Here is a 7544-nt window from a genome sequence, read left to right as displayed (position 1 = left end):
GTGGGTGGATGGGTGAGTGGGTGGGTGGGTGGGTGGATGGGTGAGTGGGTGGATGGGTGGGTGAATGGGTGGGTGGGTGAGTGGGTGAGTGGGTGGATGGGTGAGTGGGTGGGTGGGTGGGTGGGTGGATGGGTGAGTGGGTGGGTGGGTGGGTGAGTGGGTGGGTGGATGGGTGAGTGGGTGGGTGGGTGGGTGGATGGGTGAGTGGGTGGGTGAGTGAGTGAGTGGGTGGGTGGATGGGTGGGTGGGTGGGTGAGTGGGTGGGTGAATGGAAGGATGAGCGAGTGGGTGGATGGCAAGCAGAGAGAAACTGCCACTACTGTTAAGCACCCTCCATCCACTGGGCTTGAAGAAGCCTCCCCTTGGCAAGCTGTCCCTAGCAATGTCTCTTTCTATTTGGACCTGTAGCTGTGTTTGTTCCAGCTGCTGATCAGAGTCTCCTGGGAGCTTTTTAAAAAGACTGATGCTCCTGAGCTCAGAGCCTGCATCCCTAGGGATTCTGATTTAATTAGGCCAGAACGAGGCTTAGGGCTTAGATATTTTATTTCTGCCAGAGATGAGGCCTGAGTCCTTTGAAAACTGGCCAGGATTCCTGTTGTGAGCCTGGTTTTCCTCACGCCATTTTTCAACCCTCTCCACCAGTACGACGGCCATTCATGCTTCACATGCCTGCCCCAAAGGGAGCAGGAGGAGTCAGTGACCCTCCGTGACTGTTCCTTGGCCTAGTGACTAACAAGAGAAAGGTCAAGTGCCCTACACTGACAGCCCATCTCTCCAGCTAATCTCTCCGTGCACTTTGGTTTTGAGTCACGTCTTGGATAATAAATGGCTTGGCCTTTACCTCTTGTAGACTCCCTCTTCTCCGCCCTGCAGGCTGACTTATCTTATGTTCTGCCCACTCTGGTCAACCTGCCTCTTGGTGATCCGGGCCACCTGTCCATCTTGGGAAGCTTGCTGTGTTTGCAGAAGCTCCACGGGCCTGACTCCACCTGATACCCCTGTTGGCATGACTGCAAGCATCACATATTCCTTAGCATGAAGGGTTACACACACACACACACACACACACACACACACACACACACACACTCCTTTTGGTTCAGCAAGACCCATCTGAGTACAGAGGACAGCATTTTCTGTTTTATCCCTGCCGTCTCTGTTACAATTACCCTCTCTCTAAGACTCTCTTCTGCACTCCCTGGGTGAAGAAGTGGGTCATGGGTGCGCTAGGAGCAGAGGTCTACCAGATGGATGCCCTGGAGCAAATTGGCAGCAGAATGAACTAATAATAGGCATGGGGTTGTCTGTTGTCACCAGAGAGGGGATAAAGACTCGCTGCCTCTCCCTGAAGAGAAGTGAGATTGGGACCCTCCTACCCACCTCCCCGCCACAACAGCCTAAACAGAGAGGGGACAGCCTCCTTAGGGCCAAGTGGTGATGGCTGATTCTCAGATGCGGCCAGTCCAACCCCATCAACACCTCCAGCTGCTTCTGCACCTACCATCTTGGTCAGAGCACACACCTCTCCCTGATCCTAGATGAACCCCTCAGCTCCTCCTAAACTTCGGGGAGGACTGGATGGCCCTCATCCCCCGACCCGACAGCAAGGAACCTGGGGTGGATATTTCCTCAGCTTGAACTCACTGACTGACCCCTGGTCCGCACCCTTCTATGGCCCTAGCCCTAGGAGGACACTTGTCACCCAGAGAACCAAAAGTCTATGTAGAATCTCAGACACTTCCCCCTCCTTTCACTCTGTCCCAACAGTCTGCCCCTAACAGTCTGTCTACCCACACTCTCTTTGGGCACCCTGACTTCTAGAATCCTAGCCTGGCTACCACCCTGGTGCCCAGGCTACACCTGTCTCTGCTTTTCCACACTTCCTACAGGAAGCCTTCCCAGAATTCTGAGGCTGGCAGGGAGTCCTTTCTCAGAGTCCCTCTGGGTCCCAGACTGATGGCTCTCTCAGCTCTGACCACACGGTGACAAAAAAAAACTTTTTGTAAGTCTAAAGTCCCCAAGCTCCACGACCTACACAGGTGGGATTTTTTTTTTTGATGGTAGCAATTTCTTGTAAGACAAAATCTTACTCTATAGCCCAGGCTAGCCTCAAACATATAGCAATCCTCCTGCTTCAGCCTCCCAAGTGCTCAGATTACACACAGGAATAATCACAGGTGTTTGTAGCTGCTAGCTCATTGTCTATGGCAGAGACACACGACTGGCCCTCACACAGCTGAGACTGAACTAGGAAACGGAAGAACTTCCTCACTGGGCTTTAGACAGATTTAGAGTCTTGTCTCCAGCCACCCATCCTTCCTTATCTGCTGTCCTATTATTCTTGGGGTGCAACTTTAGGGACCCCTAGTGTGCTGCTATGAGTCTTACTTCCCAGTACGCAGCTCTTAACTGGATAGGAGTGTGGTAACAGTGGGCTAGGCCGCTCCTCCTTATACAAAGGATACACTCCTGCCGGGAGTTGGTGGCTCATGCCTTTAATCCCAGAGGAGGCAGAGGCAGGCGGATCTCTGTGAGTTCGAGACCAGCCTGGTCTACAAGAGCTAGTTCCAGGACAGGCTCCAAAACATCAGAAAAACCCTGTCTCGAAAAAAAATAAATAAATAAAAAATAAATAAATAAAAAAACAAAGGATACACTCCTGCTACCCAGGGCCTGGGAGACCCCCAGAAGCAGATACTCCCAACCTCCAAGTGTCACAGATGGCCTTGGGCAGAGTAAGTCCCAAAATTCTAGGCAAGTTAGGCTTTCATGCCCAGCTCTGGTAAAATAGACCAAGGTGACTAGGGAGACAGAGGGGCCACTTTTAGGGCAGGGGTGATGTCCAGGCCCGACAAGGCCTGCACAGCCCTGTAGCCTCCTACTCCTCCCTCTCCCCTTCCTCTGGGCTCAATCACTGGATTCCTGGTGGCCTTAGTTTACACCTGAGGTCCCAGGAGTGTCAGAAAATAGTGACACAAAGAAAAAACATTTCAGATGAAGAAGTGCACCAAGAGATGAGCAGCGAGAGAGAATGACTCCAGTCAAGGAGACCGATAATCCCAGCTTTCTCAGGACTGTTCTGATTTCAGTTCTAGAAATCCTAGCCCTAAGGATCCACCTGAGCCCCAGGCAACCTGCATAAATCGCACCCGAAGAGCAGAGAGGGTGAGGTACTGGGTAGGGGCCTGTGAGCCTCCTTCATTGAAGGCCCAGGACAGCATGCTGGCTTCTTACTTCTTCCAGAACCTCAAAATGCCTTACCTCATTCCCAAACCTGTACCAATGTGCTACAGACAGTCCAGGCTGCCAGAGAGAGGCTAGGACCCTGTCCCTTTCAATCACCTGTGGTCCCCATGTGTCCCTACCCAATTGCCTTACCTGTCTGGAAGAGGCAGCCGCCACCTGGGAGATCTTAGGAAGTTGTGGCAAGCTGGCTACAGGAGAGCAACCTTTGTCCTTACCCCCCCTCCCAGGAACTTCCTTCACCATATAAGGGAAGATAGGGCCCCAGAGAGAGAGAGAGAGAATAGATGAGGGGGTGGGGTAGTAAGTGCCCAGGTCCCTGGGAACCTAGATGCCAACAACAACCTGACGGTCAGAGCTGGTGCGTGCCCCACCCTTGGCTCCAGAGCTGCAGGGATGGGGCTCACTTCCGCTCAGGACCTGGGCACTCCCTGTAGATGGACAACCCCTATCAGGGCAGGCTACAGGTGTCTGGACCTTTCTTTCTTCCCACCAGGAAGGGAACTCAGTTGTCTACTCTCCTGCCCTACAGGAAAGGCTGGTGGTGGGGGGCGGGGGGACACTATGACGCACAGACTCCTGGGGCCTTGCAGCTGGGACTTCAGCACACAGGCCAGGGTCCCCTTGGGGACAGGTTGGGCCCCTGGCACCCCTAACAGGCCTCGTCTACTCAGCATGACCCTCGCTCAGTGGGCACAAGGACCCTTCCAGTCCTCCCCCTCTGCGAGCCACAGACTCCACCTGGAGGTTTTATGAGTTACCATAAACCATGCCTTTGAACCCTGCTCCACTGTCTTCTCCCAAGAGCCAAGGGCCTCCACCTCCCTGCCCTGGACCTGGGGATCTGCCTCCCTGCCCTCTCACTTGGCCAGCTTCGAGGATGAACTGGAAATGGTGGCTTCGTTCCTGCTGCCTGTAGAACTTCTGTTACCTTGGAATCTTGGTCCTTTGGGAGGGCAAGATGAAGAGTGTGGGACGAGTGTGTGTGTGTGTGTGTGTGTGTGTGTGTGCGCGCGCGCGCGCGCGCGCACCCGCGCATGAGGGCCCATGCACAGTCAGTGAAGAAAGTAAACACACAGCAGGTGCTGTTTTGTTTTGAAATAATGTAGTGTCCTTTGTTGTGAACGGAAAGGATGTGTGATCACTCAGTTATAAGCAAAACGGAAAGGAAAACTCCAGGATGGCTATTTCCCCATGAGTCAGTGCGCATAGTCTATCCTGAAGTATCTCAGACCCTTTTCCAGTGTGTGTGTGTGTGTGTGTGTGTGTGTGTGTGTGTGTGTGTGTGTACTTTTTACCCATACATACACATTTTAGGTTCCTTGATTTATTTTTATGTGTATGGGAGTTTTGCCTGAGTTTTTATGTGTATGGGTGTTTTGTCTATGTATGTGTGAGGTGCCTGTGGAGGCCTAAAGAGGGTGTGGAATTCTCTGGAACTGGAGTTAGGGGTGCTTGTTAGCTACTATACGGGTGCTGGGATGGGAACCTGGATCCTCTGTAACAGCAGCAGTGCTTTTGGCAGCTGAGTCCTTTCTTCAGTCCCACACACAGCTTTTAAAGCAATTAATTAGTTATTATTATTCCCATCATAATTATTATTTTGTATGTGGAAGTCAGAGAACAACTTTCGGGGCTGGGTTCTCTCTTTCCATTAAGGGTTCCAGGACCAGATATCAGGTTCAAGCTGTGTGGTGTCTTTACCCACTGAGCCATCTTTACTGCCCACAAACATTTGTCACCATCTTCATTTCCAGTCTCCCCACAGTGTATCCCAATGACAGCAAAGCTCCTGTTAGCAAATAGCTCAGGACAGGGTCTCCAGACTCTCTCCAGATGTTCTCATTGCTAAACATCTGCCTGCTGACTACATCCACTCTCACTGCGGGTGTGGGCTCAGTGATACAGCACACTCCTACTGTGGGCCCGGGTTCAGTTCTCATATTACACCAAGAAAGCGGAGAATTTCTAAAAGCACCGGTTGTGGTGGCCCGTGCCAGTAGGGTTTGCTGGAGGAGGTGGAGGCAGGAGAATCACCAAGTCAAGGCCTGCCTGGGCAGGGTGGTGGTGGTACACACACTCCACCACAGACACAAACAGATCTCTGTGAGTTCGAGGCCAGCCTGGTCTACAGAGAGAGTTTCAGGACAGCCAGGGTACACATAGAAACCCTGTCTTGAAGAATCAAACCAACCAACCAAACAAAACACCCCAAAATAATCACTGGGCCGTGCTCTACAGCTCAGCTGGCCTGCAATTTCTAATCCCTACATCCTCTTGGGTACCAGAGATATAGGCGTGTGCAACTAGATCTAAAGAGAGAATACATGTGTTGTTTTTTGGGGGGTTGTTTGTTTGTTTGTTTTTGCTTGTTGCTTTGTTGGGTTTTTTTGGGGGGGTTGTTTTGTTTTGGGTTTTGGTTTTTCAACATAGGGTTTCCTCTGTGTAACAGCCCTAGCTGTCCTGGAACTAGCTCTTGCAGACCATGCTGGCTTTGAACTCACAGAGATCGGCCTACCTCTGCCTGTCAAGTGCTGGGATTAAAGGCGTATGCCACCACCACCGGGAAAATACGTGCTTTTTAAAATTGTTTTATGCCTGGAGAAATGGCCCAGTGGTTAAAAACATTGACTGCTCTTGCAGAGGACTCTGACGGGATTCCCAGCGCACACAGAACGGCTCACAAACCTTTGTGATGTCAGTTGCAGAGGAACTGATGCCCTCTTCTGACTTATGGCCACATACATGATGCACATACATACATGCAGACAATAAATATCTGTCTCATACACACAAAATAAATATCTCCAAAACAAACTGTTTCAAAGCGTTGAAGATGTAACTCAGTGATTAACTATGGGCTTGAAATACAAAAAGCCTTGAACGCAATGTCCGGCCTCCAGATAAATACACGAATTTCTAATTTCTTGTTATGATAAACGTCAACCATATAGAAAAGCAGAAACAAGTGTGACAGCCACCTGTGGATTAAGGAGCTGGCATATTTGCCATGTGTTTATGATGTGTATAAACATATGTTTGAAAGGAAGTCTCATGGAATACTATTCCTTCGCAGCCAGGGTCTATCCTTTTCTGCTCTGTAGCTCGGATACGATCTTCATATCCGAATGTGCCAGTATTTACTACACCACCCGCTCTCCAGTCCACAGTCCACCGGTTATCTCCACCCTGACCTTATCAGCCTTTGTGTGTGGAGTCAGATCAGGAACAAGGATTTCCTTCAGCTGTCACGTCTTCTCAGCATTTTTTAATCGAGAAAACTCCCTCCCCTTTCCCCATGACCTCAGACAAGAGAACCATCTTACAGGGTGTTTGCCTTATGGTTAAGCCCCAGTTTTCCTTTATGCTATTATTTATTCACTCCTTAAAAACAATAATAACAAAAACCCAAACACACAAGGTCTCGTGTAACCCAAGCTGGCCTCAAACTTGCTTTGTAAAACCAAGGATGACCTGGAACTTCTGATCCTCCGGCCTCCACCTCCCCAGTGCTGGGATCATGGGAATGTGCCACACCTTTTTCTTTTTTTTTTTAAGGAGGTGCTGGGATTGAACTTGAGGCTCTGTGCATGCCAGGCAAGCACTATATTAACTGAGGTACCTCCCCAAGCCCTGCGATGCTTTTTTTCCTAGGGTCAAAATTCAGATTTATTTATTATTTTATAGAGACAGAAACTCACCCAGTAGCTGCACTGACTTTGGACCCATAATCCTCATGTGTCAGCCACAAAACATGTGCCAGCTTGCTTTTAAAAAAATGTTATGTCCTTATATTGAATGTGATGGTGCATGCTGGTATCCTTAGCACTTTGGAGGTAGAAGCAGAAAAATCAGAAGTTTAGACCATCCTTAGCTGCACAGTGAGTTCAAGGCCAGCTTGGGCTATAAGAGATCCTGTCAAAACAAACAAAACATTGAGTTTTAGGCATTATATTATTATTATTTTGTTGTTATTCTCCTGCCATTTCTTAAAGCCTAAAGTAGATTCCAATTAAACACTTTCTTCAGAAATACTTGATAGGCCAGCTTTCTCAAAGAAAATCTACCATTAAGTATCATTGGGGAATCTTCCTAAGGCAAGATAACAATCTGCAGGTCAGGGGTGGGGCCAGAGGTTCCTTGGAGTTGCTGATACTGCTGGTCCTTGAATGAGGTCATTCTTTCAGCACAAGGTCAAAGGTCACCACACTGAACTACCTCAGAGGTCACCAGTGTCAAGTTATTCCAGCGTAAGTGTGTAAAGTCTGACGCCTCGCTTACAGCAGCAGGTCCCACTTTCT

The 7544-nt window shown here is 49.7% G+C and overlaps 1 protein-coding gene across 1 annotated transcript in view; it reads right to left on the bottom strand.

Moving 5' to 3' along the window:
• The window catches only part of Vil1 (villin 1), a 40721-nt gene extending 37279 nt beyond the window's left edge, over nucleotides 1-3442 (bottom strand). The window contains exon 1 of the mRNA XM_050129599.1: nucleotides 3379-3442. The gene's annotated coding sequence lies outside the window, so the exon portion shown is untranslated. The remainder of the gene's footprint in view (nucleotides 1-3378) is intronic.
• Between the last annotated feature and the right edge of the window lie 4102 nt (nucleotides 3443-7544).

Source organism: Alexandromys fortis, unplaced genomic scaffold (assembly GCF_014885135.2).
Source record: "Alexandromys fortis isolate MF-2015 unplaced genomic scaffold, M_Fortis_MF-2015_v1.1 scaffold_319, whole genome shotgun sequence".
Classification (NCBI taxonomy): domain Eukaryota; kingdom Metazoa; phylum Chordata; class Mammalia; order Rodentia; family Cricetidae; genus Alexandromys; species Alexandromys fortis.
This window is presented reverse-complemented; position numbering and strand designations above follow the sequence as displayed.